Source organism: Mandrillus leucophaeus, unplaced genomic scaffold, assembly GCF_000951045.1.
Source record: "Mandrillus leucophaeus isolate KB7577 unplaced genomic scaffold, Mleu.le_1.0 Scaffold641, whole genome shotgun sequence".
Classification (NCBI taxonomy): domain Eukaryota; kingdom Metazoa; phylum Chordata; class Mammalia; order Primates; family Cercopithecidae; genus Mandrillus; species Mandrillus leucophaeus.
This window is the reverse complement of record NW_012106931.1, coordinates 314,311-334,599: the sequence shown is the minus strand read 5'-3', so window position 1 is coordinate 334,599 and position 20,289 is coordinate 314,311. Positions and strand designations below refer to the sequence as shown.

Genomic DNA, 20,289 nt, shown 5'->3' with positions numbered 1-20,289 from the left:
CCCGGACCCTGGCCCTGACAACCCCATTCTACTTTCTGCCTCTATGAATTTGACTACTCTAGGGGCCCCATGTAAGCGGAATCATACAGTATTTATTCTTTTGTGTCTGGGTTATTTCACTTAGCAGAATGTCTTGAAGGTTGGTCCATGTTGCAGCATGTGTCAGAATTTCCTCCCTTTTTAAGGCTGAATTGTATTCCATTGTATGTATGACCACATTTGGTTTCTCCATTCATCTTTGATGGACATTTGAGTTGTTTCCCCCTTTTGGCCATTGTGAACAGTGCTGCGGTGAACATGGGTGTACAAATACCTGTTTGAGTCCCTGAATTTAATTTTTTTGTGTATATGCTCAGAAGTAGTATTGCTATATTTTATGCTGTTACTGGTTGTGCCTCTCAGGCACCTTGGGTCCCCAGGGCAGTGTCAACAGGTCAGCAGAGGGCTTTGGATACCACCCCTTCCCCCTGCCAGCGCCAGGCCTGCCACAGTAGCTGTCTGCAGAGGCTAGGGCTGGCCTGGCTATTTGGGTCCCCGAGGGCACACTGTGGAACTGCAGAGCTAATGAAAAGTTTTGGAATCTTGTGGTGCAGAAGGGCCTTTTTGGGCCAGGTCCCCACCCTTCCTTCCTCCTGACCTCCTCCTGTTTTGTACTTGGGGAAGGGGGATGCAGCCTTTTGGGAGCCCTGGGGAGGTACAGGGACCCCAAGCTTACTTTGGGACCCAGAGCCCCATTCTTCTTATGAACTCCTCCTCCTGCCCCCAGTTCCTCCTGTCCTGGGCTGTTTTTCTCTCCGAGGCTCTCCCAGAGGGTTAGTGTGAGAAAGATTTTTGGCCCATGAGTTACAGAGATTAATGCAAAACTTCCTAGCTTCCTTTGCAGGAAAATTCTATTTCTTGCTAACAGAGCAGGAGCTCCTTGTCCTGATTCCTGCTTTCACCAAGTTGGGCCCCAGAGCGGCTCCTCACCAGAGCCCTGTGCACAGCTGACTGGTCTCTGTGGGCTCGCTGGTTTGAGCTTCATTACGAGCTGCTCTGACCCCCACCCCGGCAGAGATCTGCACGCGGCTGTCTTTTGGGTACCCCGTGCGCCTCGGGAGGCAGTGTGTCTGTTCTGTCAGCTAGATCACAGCTCTCTGAGAGCAGAGCTGCTGGTTGTTTCTCTTTGTGGCCTGGTAGTGGCTGGTCTGGTAGCCTGTACTTCCTGGATGCTCAGTTAGAGAGAAAGAGAGGCCATGAAAATAATTTGGGATTTGGCATTGGAGAACTCCTGGCTTTTGGTTTGGGGCCTGCTCTTTGCTAGCCGGCTTACTTAACCCTCTCGAGCCTGTTTTTCCGTCTCTAAAACGGGGATCAGAAAACCCTACTTCTTTTTTTTTTTTTTTTTTTTGAGATGGAATCTTGGTGTTTTGCCCAGGCTGGAGTATAATCTCAGCTCACTGCAACCTCTGCCTCCCGGGTTCAAGCCATTCTCCTGCCTCAGCCTCCCGAGTAGCTGGGATTACAGGCGCACGCCAGCATGCCTGGCTAATTTTTGTATTTTTAGTAGAGGCGGGGGTTCACCGTGTTGGCCAGAACTCCTGACCTCAGGTGATCCACCCACCTTGGCCTCCCAAAGTGCTGGGATTATAGGCGTGAGCCCACCATGCCCAGCCAGAAAACCCTACTTCTTAATAAGCTTGTTGTGAAAAGTAAATGGGGTCATTGTTATAAAGTGCGTGGTAAGTAAGTGTCAGTGAATGTCAGCTTTTTGTCACCGTTGTGCCTCTACTAAGTGGAAGGGCCTGGGGAGGACTCCCTGCAGAAGGCCCACTTCCTAAGACCTCTTTATGCTTTCTCTCCGTCCAAGCCCTGCTCCCCTGGGAGAGGCTGCATGTGGGGTTGTCTGGTTGGGTGGCAGCAGCTTCCCCTGCAGAAGGAAACTGCTTCCTCCCCAGGGAGATGGGAGTTGCTAAACTCTGGCTTGGGCCGGCTGTGTGCTCTAAGCAGAGATTATGTGCATGTGTGATGAGGGCGGTGCCTTGGGCTTCACTCCAGATACACCGTGTTCTCTGACCTCGAGCTTGTTCTCTGACCTCGAGCTCCTTTCCTTGGAGCCCCTCACTCCAGCGCCAGGCATTGTGGCTCAGGACTCCCACTGCTCTGGATTGCTATTGGACTGTTTCATAGGTGGGTCCTACTTCCCTTTTTAGATGATAGGCTCCAGGGCCTCCGTACTCCTCATATTTGGGGACAGAAAATAAGGGCTTCTCTTTCCATGCAGTAGGGTGCCCCTTTCTCCTGTGGGATGATTGGGACTGCCCTGTCCAGGCTTTGGGGAGGGAATGGGAATGGGAATCCTGCTTGGAGCTGCATTCTGTGTTCAGCCCTTGCCTGCAGAAGATTTTACCTTACAGAGACTGCAGGGTGTTAGGGAGAACCCAGCTTTGGAGCCAGCAGCACTGGTGTGGAGGCGAGCTCCGCTGTCTCACTTGCTGTGTCCTTGAGCTGGTCCTTATTCTGAGCCTCAGTTTCTTCCTCTGTAAAAAACAATCTGTCTTGCAGAGTTGTTGCCAAGGCTAAATGAGATGATGGATGTAAACCACCCAAGTTGGCATCCCATGCCTGGTAGGCTCCCTAAGTGTGGGCAGGTGTTGTTATTTTGTGTGTGGATGGGCCAAGGGGTGCTTTTCGCGAACCGTTCTTCTCCACACAGAGATGCGGTGAGGCAGACTTCCTATACGTTTCTGTAGCCCAGAGTTGCCCACACTTGCCTGATTATAGGATTCACCTGGAGTACTTGTTACTTGCTAAAATACCAATCTGTGAGTCCCATCCCAGAACTCCTGAACCAGAATGGTGGTTGTTGGGGTGAGGGGTCTCTACTCTTAACCTTTTTTATAATCGAGCCAGTCTGGGAAATGCCGTTTCCCTCAGACTGCGCTGCCAGTTGCTGTGTCATTCCATCTTCACGGGGACCCATTGGAATGAGGCAGGTATGGCCCCTTGGAAAGTAGGAGACTTTGCAGGTGAGACTGAAGCTTGAAGGGGCTGGCCTGAGGCCCTGAGCTCCTTGTGGTGGAAGCAGATTTAGAACTGAGATCTCCCAGTGCTGTGTGTCCATTGTGCCTGCAAACATTCCACTAAAGCATGGAAAAGGTGAAGGTGGGGACAGAGAGAGGTGGAGTGACAGGAAGGAGGTGAGGGCCGAGGGCCTTTATGATGGCCTTGGGGACCTGCAGAGACTGAGTGGGGGATGGATCGTGGGACAGAGCTCTGAGCCTCACTGGGACGCTTCCCCTTGTGTGCCTTCTGAAAACCAGGGCCGCAGTCAGCAGGCGGGGCCTTGAGCTTCTCAGAGCCGCTGCTGGGAATCCACAGGTGTCTGAGCGGAGGCGTGGTCTTAGGCAGCATGGACCCGTTGGGAGGGGCCGGGACTCCTCCCCAGGGCTGCTGGTGGAGTCCTGGAAGTCCTGTGGGTAGGACTTCTGCCACTTCTCCCCTCTCCCTCTGCCTTTTTTGTTGGGCTGGGAAGTTTTCTAGAAGCACGGGCAGGGCTGGCTCCCTTGTTTGGAAAGGGAAGTTGAGGAATACATATTTCCAGGGTCAGCCGATGATGTCAGGCACTGGGGTCCCACTGCCTTGTCTGCTTCCTCCTTCTCAAAGTTGGCCTGGTCCCTTAGAGAAAAACCCTTTTAGGTCCTCACTATGCCATCTTTCTTTCCATTTTACCCTTAAGAGGCCCTTAAGGAGGATTTCAACCTCTGCTGGGCCCCACCCTGGGGGTGAGGTGGGCTGGTGGGCTGTGAGCAGAGGGGCCCTGTTATGGTTGGTTGTGAGAGTCTGGCCGGGGCACGGTGACCTGCTGCCAGGCCCTGGGGAGAGTCATGCTGACTGAGCCTGTGGTTAAAAGTGTGCGACTTCCACTGCGGGTGGAATTCTGGCTTCTCTATCTACTGTTTGCTGGGACCTTGAGTGGCTGTGACCTCTTGGCCTCGGTTTTCTCATCTGTAAAATGAGATGCCTTCTGGGGTGGTTCGGATTCATTGGGCTGACACTGGTAGAGCACTTGGGGCAGTGGGTTGGGAACGACATCCTGATCTCTGAAGCTCTTCCACTCCGACCTTTCAATTAGATCTGCGGCCTCAGGACTTTGGCCCTTTGGGGACTTCCGTGAACAGCGAGCTGCCCCAGGTGTCTGGGCAGGCAGGGAGTATGGGTGCAAAGCTGTGGCCTCTCTGACTGTTCCTTCTTCTATTGACTCAGGTCTGAAAATCTGGGTGTGGCCTCTACCCCTCCGCCCCGTCTCTCCTGAGTATTGCTTGTATCCACCTGCTTCTCCGTCTCCTCCACTGCCAGCCTGGACTGGCTGCTTTTGTCTCTGGCTGGGACCTTTTCGTGATCTCGTGCTTGCTCTCTTTTCAGCCGCTCTTGTCCATCTCTAATCTGCCCTTCCCATGGCATTTAGAGATCTCTTTCCAAGATGCAGGTGGAATTATGTAACCAGCATCTGATTCACACCCCCAGCTCAGCCCGCCACAGCCTCATTTGTTTCTTTCAACTAAAATAAAATGTCTTCGGTGACTTCCACTGCTCTCAGGAGAAACAACAGCTGCAGGCACCCGAACACCCATGTCGCTAGCTCATCTCCAGTCTCTGGCACCCTCTCCTTCCCTCCTGCACTGTGACTTTTTTTTTTTCCCCCAGTTTTTTGAACAGACCTTACTCTCTTTTCTCTGGGGCCTTTGCTGTTTTTTTTCTTTCTTTCTTTCTTTCTCTCTTTCTGTCTTTCTCTCTCTCTCTCACTCTCCCCTCCCCTCCCCTCCCCTCGCCTCCCCTCTTCTTTTCTTTTCTTTCTGCTGGAGTCTTGCTGTGTTGCCCAGGCTGGAGTGTAGTGGTGCAGTCAGCTCACTGCAACCTCCACCTCCTGGGTTCAAGCGATTCTCCTTCCTTAGCCTTTTGAGTAGTTGGGATTACAGGCACATGCCACCACACCCAGCTAATTTTGTATTTTTAGTAGAGATGGAGTTTCACCATGTTGACCAGGCTGGTCTCCGACTCCTGTCTTCAGGTGATCCACCCGCCTTGGCCTCCCAAAGTGCTGGGATTACAGGTGTGAGCCACTGCGTCTGGCCTGGGCCTTTGCTATTTTGTTTCCTCTGCTTGGGCAGCATCACCCTCCTAACCACCCTGCTACGCGCCCCACACATGCATAGGGTGACCTACAGCTCTGCCTATACCTGCTATGCTGGTGTAATTATTAGTAGACCCCCTGGTGCCTTGGTTTGGATGACAGGTTATATAGGCCCCCTTCACAGTTACAAACTTTTCATCTAATACTCCCCAGCCTTATAAATTCACTGACATCCTTGGGGCAGAGATCAGACACACTGCCCCCCACCCGACAGCCCCCCAGGATCAGTTCAGGGTCCTGTTTTAGCCTCATGCCTTCTAGGACTTTTCCTATAGGCACTGGAGCTTAGTGTACAAAAATACACTCATCGATATAATCTTTGCTTACTGTTTGTCTTCTCCATTAGACTGCAGGCTCCATGACTTAGGACATGACTTAGGACTGTATTTGCCTGTGATGTAACCCCAGTGCCTGATACAGAATCAGTGCTCAGTAAGAATTTATGGAAGGAAGGAATGAATGAAGCTGGCTGCAGCTGTCTGGCAGGGGAGGCCTGGAGCCTGGGCGAGTCTGTAGAATCTGCAGTGGCCTGCATGAAGGAGGCTGCCAACATTGGGCCAGTCCAAGCCCTAGCAAGCCAGTTGCCCACACTCTGGCACACATCATTGGTTTGGCTGCCACTTTAATTATTCATCAGTCTTTCTCAATGGCCTTTGTGTTCAGAAACCCAAGGGAGAAGAATTCTAACTCTCTTTCCATTTCCCTAAAACTGAGACCTGGAAGAAAAACCTGCCTGGCCCATTCTGCATCCCCAGGGGGCCAGCAGGTCCACAACCTCCTCTCAGGGCTGGCTTTGAGCGTCGAAGTGTCCTGGGCTGCCCTGTGGCTCTCCTCCCTAGTCCACTGGGCCCAGGGACTGCCTGGGCACAGCTGAGCAGGAGCCCGTGTGGCTTGAGACTGAGCAGGGACTGGTGCAGGCTGGTGGGCAGAGCTGGATGAGTCTCCATCATTCCCCAGCCTGAGCAGAGGCTGAAGGCTGGCCTGGAAGCGTTTAGTCTCCCAGCAGAGTGGAGCAGGCTCAGGCTTTGACGTCCTAGAGACCTAGTTCACACCTCAGTTCTGCCTCTTGCTAGCTGTGTGACTGTGGGGAACTGGCCCTTGGTGTCCTGTTGCTTTGTTCCTTTAACCTAGAATTGTTGAGTGGATTTGCTGAGATGGCACATGCCTCGTGGGTGATGACAACAGTGAATGGGCACTCACTGAGTGGTTATAACGGTAGCCAACACCTTTGAGCAACCCTAGGATATGATTCCCTCTCCTTCCCTCACCTCCCCTTGGGGTTCCCTGAAACACGTTGCCATCAGTGTCCCCATCTTGAAACCGAGGATGGAACACTAAACTTTCCTCTCAAGGTCGGGGGAGGGGGGTCCTGGGGAGCGGAAAGCACCCCTGGGGCTGCCCTTGCTGCAGTGTCTGAAGTGAAGCCTAGGAGCCCCGGTGCTGGTGGGGAACAGCAGGCGTGGATCTCTTTGATCTTTGAAGAGGACTGTGAATACACTGACCATAGGCGGAAGCCCCTCATCCCGTCCTGCCCCGCCCAGAGGTCCCTGGGCTTCTCAGCAGAGGTGGACAGATCTGCCTACAGCTGCCCTTCTTCCCACCCTTCTGGAAATGGAACTTTCCACAGACACATTCCTGTTGCTCAGCTTGCTGCTCCCTGCTGCTGCTACCTTGCTGCCCTGTCCCTCAAGCCGGGCTGGCCATACCAAGGTGTTGGCGAGCTGCTCAGCCTGCTGGGCTGCTGACACCCCAGACCACCGCCGGCCTAGTGGACAGGCCAGGAGGGCAGTGACGGCACCGGGTCACATTGTCCTGGGCCTGGGTGAGGGTTTCTGTGCTGCTTTTTAAGGTGCTGATCTGTGTATGTGTGTTTTGGGAGAAGAAACTTTGTGTTGCTGAGCCTCAGGTGAAGAGAATTGAGGTCGTTAGGCTCCTCCGTCATGGCCCAGTGTCATCTCGGGGCCATGCAAGGCCACTGTGTGTCTGTCACATTTTATCCTACAATCTTCTGTGATGGACACGCAGATTGTCCCCAGCTGCTCTCCTGCTGACACAAATGAGGCAACGATGAACGTTCTCCCATACATCCCAGTGCAACTGTATGACGACTGCATTGAGCAGGGAATTGCTGGGTTGGAGGGAATTTCCTGATACGGTGCTGGGTTACTCTCTAAAATGGCTGTACAGTCTACTCTCCACCAGCCAGGCATGAGGGCTTCCGGATCCCTCAACCCCACCGACATTTGGCATAATCAATCACCTTTCTAATTGTTTGCCAGTCTCTTAGGTGTAAAGAGATGCATTTTAGTTTTGAGCTGCAGCTGAAGAGGAACTCTCCACGTGCCAAGACTGCTCCCCTCCTCCAGTCAGCTCTCCTGGAACCAGAAACTTCCTCCTGGGTGGTGTTGAGAATCGTGGTGATGCTCTGCAGAAAACCTCTCCTCTGTAGCGAGTGGTGGTTTATAGATACAGCCCGTTCATGCCTCAGTCCCTGCAGGAAGTTCTTTTTTTTTTGAGATGGGGTCTCACTGTCTCCCAGGTTGGAGTGCAGTGGCATGATTACGGCTCACTGCAGCCGTGACCTCCCTGGGCTGGGGTGATCCTCCCACCTCAGCCTCCTGGGTAGCTGGAACTATAGGGGCACACCATCATGCCTGGCTAACATTTTAAAATTTTTTGTAGAGACAGAATTTTGCCTGTTGCGTAGGTTCCTGCGGGAAGTTCTGTTCCCTGGGGATGTCTGCTCCAGTCCCACCCCCAGGGTGCAAATCACTGGTGTGACTTATGGTGGCTTGTGTTGCTTCCACAGTTGCTGAACTCGTTCCCTCATCCCTTGGTATCTCTGGCATCCTGAGGGCTTGGGTTCCCTGGAGCTTTGAGAATTCCTTTGCAAAGTCATGTGGCTACTGCTGGGTGGTTGTCCCTCAGGGAGGAGGTGGGTAGTACTGTGGCATTGGCTTGGAGTTTGGGCAGGATCAGTGCTGAGGTCCTGTTGATCACGTTTTGACTGAGTCAGAGAGGTTGGGGTGCAGTGCCTGCTGGATCCTGCGGCCCAGATAAAGGAACACACTGGGCACCAAGATGACCCCCATGATCCCTTGGTGCTACCTGGGACTGTTTACTGACAAGGGCAATTCCATGGGTCCTGGAGTTGTTCTTTTTGTCTCATGCCTTTCCGTGAGCACCCTTTCTCTTGTCTTTCTTGTACTTTAGTAATGAACTCTAGACACTGTTAACTACTTAGGGTGTGCTGGGCTTTTTGCATAGATTATCTCATTGAAACTCCTTACCAACCCAGTTGAGAAAGGTATTGTACCTGTTTTACAGATGAGAAAACCGAGGCTCAGAAAGGTCAAGAACTTGCTTAGGTTACAAGGTTAGTCAGTGGCAGACCCATACTGAACCCAGCTCTTCTGTGCCCAAATTCGTTCTTAGCCACTAAGCCTTGGTCCTCAGAGTGTAGTCTCTGGACTGGCAGCATCAGCATCACCTGGATACTTATTAGAAATGCAGTTTCCCTGCCAGCCCAGAACTTCGGAATCAGGAGCTGGTGGTGGGGCCCAGCAGTCTGTATTTTAACAAGCCCTCCAGGCGATTCTGGTAAATGTTCAAGTTTACATGTCAAGTTTGAGAACCATTGCACTCAATTATTCTGCTGTTCTTTTTTCTGGTTTTTTTGCCCGCTTCTCCCCTTCTGTCATTGGGCCAGTCACTGTAAGCCCAGACTTTGGACCCTGGCTACTCTTCAGGGGCTTCATGCGCCTTTTAAAGAGGTACAGTAATTTGTCCTCTGGGGCCTCCAGGAACCCTCCCAGGTCCCCAAAAGCAGTTGACAGAGCTGATGCTCCAGCTGCCTCCAGCCGACAGCCTGGTGACCGGAACCACCATGGGGGTCAGAGTTCCCAGTCACTATGCCCAGGGAGGTGCTTTCAGGGGTATGAGTGATCCAGGGGTGGACTGTGGGACAGACCAGGACAGAAGCTCCTGCTGGGAGGTTATTTTAGGGCCACAGAAAGGAGACTTGGAAAACTTCCTTGTCCAAGCAGTATCTCTTTCTTTCTTGCAAATTTGTAATGATAAGTGGTTTGATCTTTGGAGAGGAGCTTCCACACAGGGGGTTGGAATCTAGGCAGGTTCCTTGTTTCTGGTCAGCAAGGCACATTCAGGAGAAATGACCCTGGGGAGAGGACAGAAGCTATTTTTTTCTTTTTTTTTCTCCAGTAGAGACAGGGTCTTGCTATGTTGCCCAGGCCGGCCTTGATCTCCTGGCCTCAGGCAGTCCTCCTGCCTCAGCCTCCCAAAGTGCTGGGATTGCCGATGTGAGATACCAGAGCCAGCCATATTTAATTTTTGAGCCCCCACCGTAAGTCTAGTTTTCTGCTGTTTAATTCTTAGCCCAACCCCAGGAGGGGTGGATTTCATCATCCCATTCCACAGATAAGACCATGGAGGTTTCAAGCTGGAAGATTGAGGGTCATACCTCAACTACATGGAGGGGTCAAGTTAGGGGCCAGAGTCTGCCAGACCCCGGATTCCCATATTGTATGAGTGGCAGGCTGGGCCAAATCCCTGTCAGCTGGGGGAGTTCTCTATGGAATTGAGTGACCCAGAGCTCTCAGCATCTGTGCCAGAAAAACCAAATGACCTCACTTTTGGTGGCTTTTCCTTCTTTGGGGAAGGAATGTGCTGGCCACTGCTGGGAGCTGCAGCCTGCTGAGGCCTGTGTGCTCTCAGACCTGCAAGGGCCAGAATCAGACTCCAGACATGGGGGAGGGGTTACAGGCAGGACCAAACTGTAACCCCAGAGGAGTGAGGAGGAGGCTGTTCTCACACTGGCCTCCTGGAGCGGGTGCCACTCTGCTTCGAAGACCAGCTCCTCCCATTTAGTAATCCTCATCTCAGCAGGCTTACCAGCCACTGTTCAGTAGCTGAACTAGCTCAATTACATCAGTCCCCTGAGAGGGCTCTGGTCCAGGGCCTGCCTTTGAGCCTGGTTTCTTGCCAATGGGCCAAATGGGTTAAAAACAAAACCACATCTTGATATAAAAGGCTTAGCGGGGTCCTGGAACATTTTAGTTTAAAAGAGAAATAACAGCTTTATTGAGATGTAGTTCACATACCCATACAATTCACCCATTTATACAACTTCATGGTTTTTAGGATGTTCACATAAATGGGCAGCTATTTGTGTCATCAGTTTTGAACATTTTTATCACCTTAGAAAGATATTTTATACCCCTTAGCTGTCACCTCCCCCCAACTCCTCTGTTCCCAGCCCTAAGAAACCACTAATCAAGCTGCTTTCTGTCTTCATAGGTGCTTTTGTGTTTTAACATCTAGTGAGTGCTTGGTCTGCGTCTGGCAGCGGACTGAACCCTTTGCACTAGCTCACATAGCCCTCCCTTGTGACTACCTTACGGGCTGCAGGCTCGTTTTATCTTTATTTTATTACTATTGTCACCATCATCATTCTGGCCTACAGAAGTCTTTATTGATGTGAGAACCAAGGCTCCGGGAGGCCCAGTCACGAGTCCAGGATTATGAAGCCTGTACTGGACAGAGCTTGCTGTTGGCTGGCAGTTGGGGTGGGCTCTTGGGTCCCTGGGAGGGGGTGAGGCTGTGGATGGTGACAGATTGGCTGAGGCAGTTGACTCTCATTGGCGAGGAGCTAAGAGGACAGACCTGTTTCTTCACTAGGATCGTGTGCCCACCTGTTTTAAAGCGGCTCTGATTTCTCCTGGGAGCCCATAGGTTCCATCTGTACCAGGCAAGCAGGAGCTGGGCAGTCTGCCTTCTAGGGGGCCTTGGATGGCAGGAAGGCCAGATCAGTCTCTTGGTGGCCCAGAAGTCCTCTCAAGCAGGGTGCCTTTGTTAGGTCAAACAGCCTCCCAGAAAGAGCTGCGGGCTCCCTGCTTCTTGGCCCTGGTGACCCTCTGGGTGTGTGGTGCTGTGTCTTTTGAAATGGGCTGTAGATGGGTGTAAACCAGGAAATGCAGGCTCCACTCCCCACTCCCTGTCTCCTCCTCTTGGCCAGAGGCCGGTCTCCTAGTTCTCTCATCAATGGAGAAAAAAACCACAGGACTTCTTTCTTGCTCTGTGAATGATTAACTTTGATTAAATAGACAGTGAATGGGAAGTGAGAGCATCCTGACCGCTGACATGGACTGGGCTCCTGATGTGTCCGCGGTATCTTTCTGGCTGTTTTGCTTCCATTGTCATAATCTTCACAAAGTGGTGATGTTCTTTATCTGCATTTGTAAGGTGAGGCAATTGATGCCTAGATAGTTTAACTAAAGCCGTACAGTCAGTGAGTGGTGGGGACCTGCTGGGTTAACATTGTTTAAGTGTCTGCTGTGGACACAGCACCAGGCTAAGTCTTTCAGGACATAGGGTCTAATTTGGTCCTGTCTCATTCTGTGCCATTGTAGGCCTTGTTATGCCCATTTTACAGATAGGGATCCTGAGGCTAGGATTAAGTCTCTGTCCAAGCAGACAGATCTAATGTGAGGTGTGGGCTGGCACTGGAGCCTAGGTCTGTCTTGTTCCAAAGTCCAAGGTGCACCCCTAGTCCCCTGCACTCTAGTCACCAGACCCCAGCACTCACATGTCTTGGGAACAGGCTGTTAGAGCAGTGCCCGGTCCCAGCAGAGGCCTGGCAGTTGTCAGCTTTTTCAGCAGCCACTCCCAGGTGGATGGGAAGTAGGCAGATCTGGGTGGAGATGTTCCCGAAGACTCTGCTTTTCATCAGCGCATGAACCAGCTGACGGCTGGCTTTGAAGGGCTGGCAGTCAGCCCCTGATAAGTTAGCCAGATACTCCTATTTACCTTGCCAGAACACTGGGCATCTGAGATCACTTCTGGGCAGGGCTTTGCTTAGACAAACCATCCAGGGCCCACGCCCTGGCCAGACTGGCCATACTCTATGGGGGTCAGAGGGATTCCAGCACACCCCGGCTGTACCTCAGTAACCTCTTCAGCATCAGTGGATGCTGCAGGGGATTCAGCCCTGAGCACAGGTGCTGGCCTGGCCTTCTCCAAGGACCCTGCTAGTTCACACACCCTGCCCGCACAGCAGGGGGCTGGCTTGGGCTGGCAGGGTGCTTGCCTGGGGAGGCTTGAGGGCTGTTGGAAGCTGACGAGTTTGTTTTTGACTACATGAGCCTAGACCAGAGTTCTGGGTGTTCTACTCAGGGAGAAGAAGGACCATCAGATGAGAAGCTGCCTTGTATAGGAAGCTGTGTACCATTTTCAGGAAGCACAGAAGCTCATTTGGGTGATTTCCTGGGGTCACTTGGCCAGAGTACAGCCCTTCATCTTACCCAGTTAGCAGTTTGCTGTCTTAACTATTGGGGAGATGTGTGTGTGTGATTGCTGGTGTATCCTCATGTCCTGCTCCCTAATTATGACTTTCTTTAAGATTTTACACTGATAAGGCACTTTGAAGTTCTTCAGAGCCTTTTCCCTATATTATGTCTTATTTTATTCCCAAACTCATCCTTTTAAATAGATGGGATAATTTTTTCATTTTTCATCTTTATTTCGGAAACATCCTTTTTCCTTCTCCGTAATACCTGAGACTTGTCCCACCCTTGCCAAATAATTCCAGTGAAATGGGAAGTCCCCTCTATCCTATCCTAGAGGTCTGACATAACAATTAAATGTATATATTCCCAGACAGACTTTTCTTTTTTCTTTTTTTTTTTTTTTGAAAGCCACTAACTTTATTGATCTAAAAAACTTTACAAGGACAGTGACTGTTCTGCCACAAAAACAGCCAAATGGTATCAAATGGACTGAAAGTGAGGGTGGGGGTGAGAGACGGGGCCAGGGATCCATGCAGGGAAGCTGATAACTGTCACCGGGGAACTGGCAAGGGAAAAAGGAAGAGGGAGGCATGCAAGAGTGAGAATCCAAAAATGAATGAAATGGTTAGGGGAGAAAACTCCCAAAAGACCCTGGAGTACATCGGAGGTGAGTACAATAGCAATCTTTTCCTCTGTAGAGGACAGGGGAGGAGTCCCTCCTCGGCTGCAAACTCTGGATGAGGGCTGGGGATCGAGGGCTTCCCAGACAGCATCACAAGAAGGCGTCGCACCACTCTCGAAGGCATCCGAAGCAGTCCTGGGACTGCTTGGTGTTGGCACCACAAGTGTGCTTCAGCCATTCCTGGAAGAGGTCTTCATCTTTCTTCAGCACCAGAAACTGGCCAAGGACAACACAGGCCTTGTCAAAGCCCCTTTCCTCCAGCTTCTTGTCCAGGACTTCACTTGGCCAGGCTCCCCACTGGCTCTTCCCCCATGGGCTCTGCCACGAAGTCTCGGTGCTTTTGGGAAGTTGTCATCTTGATCAGGCCTAATCGGCAGCTTCAGTTCCCGTAACAGTTCCTCCCGCCACCCCCTAGACAGACTTTCCTTATATTTGCATACTTAAAAAAGAAAAAGGTAATGACAGCACATTTTGATACAAATGGTTTTGGTACAAAACTCAAAAGAAACAAAAGTATATTCTGTGAAAAGCAAGTGTCCCCCACCCCCTGCCTTCCCATTTCCCTCCCTGGAGGCAGCCGATGATCCCCATCCTTCTGTGTCCTGCTAGGGAGGTTCTAGCATAAAGCTTTTAGATACTGTTCGGGAAACTAATATCAGGGGTCTGCTTGGTGAGGAGGGTTAGGAGCTGGCTTCCTTGAGACTGAAACACTGAGTATGTTGTGAGTTCATGGAGATGAAATTGTCCCTGGGGAATTTTTTGGCTTTGTTTGGCAAGGGGGAGAGCCCACCAATCAGAATAAACCCTACACAGGAACAAAAGATTGTTGCTGGGTGCTATTTGGTTGTGTCTTCTAATTAGGCATGTTATGGGGAAAGTTTCTGGGCTCTAGCCTACAAGGTAGGAGGGACTTGTTTGGGCTAACAGAACTGGAAGGGATTGAAGTGACTTCTCTGAGGTCACACGCCTGGCCGAGCCAGGGCAGGGCCCAGGTTTCCTGACCTCATCCTCTGAACACAACTCTCCTGGCCTGAATGGTGGCTGGTATTTTTGATTCCGGGAGAGTGGGAGGATGTGCTTGGAAGAGGTGTGGCCAGCACGTGAGGTTGGAGCCTGGGCTGTCCCACCACTGCCCAGCTAGTCTTGTTTGGCTGCCGGTGGGTTATCTTGTTTATTCCACTGTTCAACAAATGGAAAAAGCACCTTTGTCAATGGAGGTTTCTCTGGGGAGGTCAGCCAGAGTGGATGGCCTGGATTGTGTGTTGAGACTTAAACATCAGAACAGAGTGCTCTGGCTGGGCGTGGTGGTTCATGCCTGTAATCCCAGCACTTTGGGAGGCCAAGGCGGGCAGATCACTTGAGGTCAAGAGTTTGAGACCAGCCTGGCCAACACAGCAAAACCCTGCCTCTATTAAAAATAAAAAAAATTAGCCAGGTGTGGTGGCGCATGCCTGTAGTCCCAGCAACTCGGGAGGCTGAGGCAGGAGAGTCGCTTGAACCTGAGAGGTGGAGGTTGCAGTGAGCTGAGATTGCACCTCTGTACTCCAGCCTGGGCGACAGAAGGAGACTCCGTCTCAAAATAAATAAATAAATACATAAATAAATAAAAAGAAAAAACAGAGCGTTCTCTGACAGGAGAAGGGAGAAGGAGCAGATCATCATAAAAATCAACTGCACTGCCGGGTGTGGTGGCTCACACCTGTAATCCCAGCACTTTGGGAGGCTGAGGCAGGTGAATCACCTGAGGTTGGGAGTTTGAGACCAGCCTGACCAATATGGAGAAACCCCATCTCTACTAAAAATACAAAATTAGTCAGGTGTGGTGGAACGTGCCTGTGATCCCAGCTAGTCAGGAGCGTTAAGGCAGGAGAATTGCTTGAACCCGGGAGGCGGAGGTTGCGGTGAGCCGAGATTGCGCCATTGCACTCCAGCCTGGACAACAAGAGCAAAACTTCTTCTCAAAAAAACCCCCTAAAAACCAAAAACCAAAAAACAAACAAACAAAAGCAACCAACCACATTTACAGACAACTGTAAAACAGCAAAAAATCCTCAGCAGTTCAGTTACTGGAGTGCAAGCCCTGTTAGCGTTTTGATGTGTTTTGTTTTTAGTCATTTTTTTCGTGTTTGTGATTGCTTACATAGTTTTAAATTTGGAGTACATACAGTCTTGAATCCTGCTTTTTGAGTTAATTATATATAAGCAGTTTTTTTCATAGTAACAGTTTCAGAACCCATCATTTTGGCCATGTACTATTTCATTAAGTGGATGATGAAGCCTAATATACTTAACCTAATACCTTATTAATATAACTTCTGGCTCTAATTTTTCTCTCTCAAGGAATGCTGGCAAGAACATTCGTATGCTTACAGCCTTTGCTTTATTTAGAATTATGAGTCTTTATTCAGGATGGTGGCCCAGAATTGGGCTAAGGGCTGGTGCCCATCTTAGTTCACCTTGGTGAGTTGCTGTCCATCAGAGTTGTACTAGTCGCCTGCCCACAGTGATGTGCCTTTGTCATTGTACCCACCAACAGTGGCAATGATCAGAAAAGTACTTCACACATGTAATAAGTGACAAATATGCCTTTTTAAAATTCACAAGGCATGGCGGCATGTGCATAACATGTCTAACCGCAGGCCCACGTGACAGGTTTTGACATGGGTTCCTCATTGATCCAGCCCCAGGAGAGGTGCGCCCGCTGCCCCTCATGGGAAATCTTGCCAGCTTTTGCCGACTCCCAGATGGCTGATGTCCCCAAGGTCTGTCAGGAGTGTTAACTGTGGTAGGCACAGCTGTCTGCTGCATGCTTGTTTTAACATGTCATACATTATTATGTGTGTAACTTTGTTAGGAGACTTAGAAAGCTTTCATGTTTTCCCATTGTGAAACCAAAGACCCATTGGGTCTTAATTCAGATTTAGCCTGCGACATTTTTGGGGGGCCTGTGGGATGTCTTATTTTTTACACTGTGGCAGCATTTCAAAACTGAGGGAGTCTACATAAAAATCTAGTTTTTTTTTTTTTTTGAGAGAGGGTCTCACTCTGTCACCCAGGTTGGACTGTAGTGGCACAATCATGGCTCTCTGTAAGCCACGACCTCCCAGGCTCAAGCAGTCTTCCTACTTTAGCCTCCTGAGGAGCTGGAACTACAGGTGTGCACCAGCATGCTTGGCTAAATTTTGTTTGATTTTTTTGTAGAGATAAAGTCTCACTGTGTTACCCAGGCTGGTCTTGAACTCCTGGACACAAGTGATCCTTCCACCTTGGCCTCCCAAAGTGCTGGGATTACAGGCATAAGCCACTACACCCAGCAAAAGTTCAGATTTCTGTCTCTTCTTCATTGGAGGTGTGGCAGCCCAGGGCCCATGTTCCCATATGAGGCACAGAGGAGCTGCTTCTGCCTCAGGCTGCCTCCTGCTGTGATACAGAGGCCGTGTTCTAGTTGCCATTGGGCAGCTCACGTGTACCCTGGTACACTTGTATTTTGGGATAGCCATGTTTTCTTCTGGGTAGAAAAACAAAGGATAGCCCAAGAGGGCCACTGTTTCAAGAAAAATGCATAAGAATACAGGGAGGTGGCTGGGCGCGGTGGCTCATGCCTGTAGTCCCAGCACTTTGGGAGACTGAGGTGGGCGGATCACTTGAGGTCAGGAGTTTGAGAACCATCCTGGCTAACATGGTGAAACCCCGTCTTTACTAAAAATACAAAAAAATTAGCCAGGTGTGATGGTGCTCGCCTGTAATCCCAGCTACTCAGGAGTCTGAGGCAGGAGAATCACTTGAACCTCTGTGGCGGAGGTTACAGTGAGCCAAGATCGCGCCACTGCACTCCAGCCTGGGCAACAGAGCGAGATACATCTCAAAAAAAAAAAAAGAAAAAAAAAAAAAAACCAGGGAGGTGAGGACTAACTTGTCCTACACTTGACCCCTCCTTTTGCTTTAGTTTCCTCATCTCTAAAGCGGGGAGAATACTTGTCCCACAGTGTCATTTTGATGATTCAATGAGTTAAAGGAGGTAAAGCACTCAGGGAGAGGATCTGGCATGTAGCAAATGTTCCATACATATCAGCTGCTGCTGTTACTATGATCTGTGGCATATGTGTTTGTCTCCTCCAGATGAGGAACTGAGGGGTGAATTTTGGTTGTCATAGCTTGGGGTTGGGGGACGTTATGAGCAACTAGGGCGGGGTCCAGGGGTGCTGCTGAACATCCTATGATGCATACAGCAGTTTCCCTGCCCCCACCAAAACATTTTTCAGACCCCAAACATCAGTAGTACTGAGGTTGAGAAACCTTGCTGTATATATAAAGGGGAGTTTGTTAAGGACAGTACTGACTCACACGATCACAGAGCAAGGTCCCACAGTAGGCTGTCTGCAAGCTGAGGAGCAAGGAAGCCAGTCCAAGTCCCAAAGCTGAAGAACTTGGAATCTGATGTTTGAGAGCAGGAGGCATCCAGCATGGGAGAAAGACGGAGGCCAGAAGACTCAGCCAGTCTAGTCTTTTCATGTTCTTCTGCCTGCTTTTATTCTGGCTGTGCTGGCAGCTGATTAGATGGTGCCCACCCTGATTGAGGGTGGGTCTGCCTTTCCCAGTCCACTGATTCCAATGTTCATCTCCTTTGCCATCACCCTCACAGACGCACCCAGGAATAATAATACTTTGCATCCTTCAATCCAATCAAGTTGACAATCAATATTAACATCACACTGGGCATGGTAGTGTGCACCTTTAGTCCCAGCTACTTGGGACGCTGCAAAAAAAATCCTCTAAAGCAACATTTTCAAGGGCTGCCTCAGGCTCTCAGAGTCAGAATGGTAAGGGACCTTACTTAGCTCTGCCGGAGGGAGCTGCTTGAATCCCTTCCTTTGCCGAGCCCTGCCTTTAGCCGCAGGTAGCACACTGTATAGCCAGCCTGTGGTCTGTTCTTTATTATGTCGAACTCTAATCTTCCCTGAAACTTTCTGTCCTTCATTCTAATAATAGTAGCTCCCATTTTTGGAGGCTTATGTGTGGGTAATTGTGCTTAAGCATTTTCCATGTGCTGCTTCAACGATCTTCCCCACCCTGTGAGGTAGGTTCTATTACCATCCCCATTTTACAGATGTGGAGATGGAGGCTTGGAGAAGTCAAGTCACCTGCACAGTCACTCACTGGATCCAGGTCCATCTTGCTTTAGAATCCACTTTCCTCACCATTCCTCACCACTGGCCTGTTCTGCCTGGTCTGTACCCAGCAAGTTGACTCACTCATTCACAGGAGGGTCTTTAGATATTTGCAGTGAATCCCTCAGCCTTCTCGTCTCTCCTCCTGGTCATGGAGCCCCAGTTCCCAAGGTTCCCCTCAAAGGCCTGTCTGGTCTGCTTACCATCTGGAGTGATCTCGCTTGCCTCTTGACAACCACCTGCCTGTCTCTGGGCTCTGCCTGTCTCTGCCAGGCTGCCCCAGAGAGGCTGCCCATCTTCTGCCAACTCTGCTGATGTTCCATCAGCTCAGACTCTCTGTGCCAATGCTGGCTGCAGTCCCCTGGATTTCATCTGGTTGGTGTTTTCACTTCACAGTGACCCATTTTCAGTGATACCCTATGAGATTCAGCTTACCTGTTTGGCCACTGAGAATCTCAGCCTTGGTTCTGCTGTTCCCTTCCAGCACCCATCCGTGCCTGCACCTGAAATCCACATCATTTGGGTGGAGCAGAAAGTGTGAGGGGCTGGAAGAGTTGGGAGGTTGGGTTGTGAATGTAACCTAGCCGTGTGGGCTGGGGAAAGCCGCTCACCCTCTCTGGTGTGTGTCCTTAGTTGTAAAGTCAAGGTTTGACTTGGGTGGTGCCTAACACCTCTTCTAGCTCTAACATTCTTTTATGAGGTGTGTTAACAGCATAAACGTATAATAATTATACCCCCAATTGTGGTGGCAATAGTAACAATGGATAATTATTGCAGTTGCTATAACATTTTCAGTGTTTTAAGTGGACTGTCTCATTGACTCCTCCAGTAGTCCCCTGGGAGGTGCTATTACTACCCCCATTTTACAGATGGTGCCTTAAGGCAGAGCCATGTCAAGTGACTTGTCCTGGGTTTACCACCTCTTAGAAGTTGATAGGCCTGGATTTGCAGTGTCTTCTTTAGAGTGACTAAATCCTTGCATTCCCATAGCTACTTGTCTGCAGAGTGATCCGAGCAAATCCCATGGCTCTCCTGCTTTAGGGTCTTGTGATTTATCCCTCCCTCCCCGCATGACCAAGGGTATGAAGGATGCTTGACTGTAAAAGCTCATCCCCTGACTCATGCTTCTGTGGTAATCTTCTGTACCCCAGATCCCTGCAGAGTGTGATTATTCAGACATCCTTTTAGAATCTAAAATTCAGGCAGTGATGATGATGGCAGGAACCACCACTTTGTGCACACTTACTATATTTCAGACACAATGATACTATATTGTCATTATTCACATAAATTAACATTACTATGCTGATATTATTTACTGCATAAGGGTATTTCCTCTCAGTCATGCCTGGGAGATGCCATTGTCCCCCATTTACAGACATGAAAACTGAGGCTCAAAGAGGCCTGTTGTGGCTAAAGTCACATTGCAGTGTGTCTGAGCTGGGGGACAGGGAAGGCACGTTCTCAAAAGCCATATTCCTTTCCAACACATTTTAAAGGAAGTATATCAACATGATAATTGTGAAAGATATGACGAAAAGATGTTAGCGGCATCTGTGAGAGCAAGGCTGTGAGACCTGTACAGAAGGTGGACAATGTGATTCTGTCTCCATGGCCAGCTCCGTGAGCCCTGGCCTGGGTTGGGGCCCCTGTGTTGGCACCTGGCCAGGTCCCTCTTTGCAACCCTGAACTTCAGGGCTGGAAAGTTGCACTCTTCACCTCCTCAAACCACCTTTAAACTGGATTAGACATGGGCAGTGGCTTCAAGGTCAGTGAGAGGCTGAGCAGGGGTCCAGGCTGTTTTGTGGCCCCTCCCTCTGTCCCGGGTCCTCAGAGACTGTGCAGGGCCGGGGCGGGTGGAGTGCAGATAGGGCTGCTGAGAGGAGAACAGGCCATTGCCGCTGCTCTGTGGGAACGTCCCAGTGTGATCCTTGGTCCCAAGGACTTTTCCTGGGACCTCTC

General features: G+C 50.4%; 1 protein-coding gene and 1 pseudogene across 5 annotated transcripts in view; one reads left to right on the top strand and one right to left on the bottom strand.

Annotated features, from left to right (window-relative positions):
• ACTN1 (actinin, alpha 1) overlaps positions 1-20,289 on the top strand; it is a 114,954-nt gene that overhangs the window by 30,995 nt on the left and 63,670 nt on the right. The window lies entirely within an intron of this gene.
• On the bottom strand, positions 12,987-13,514 carry LOC105554417 (annotated as a pseudogene).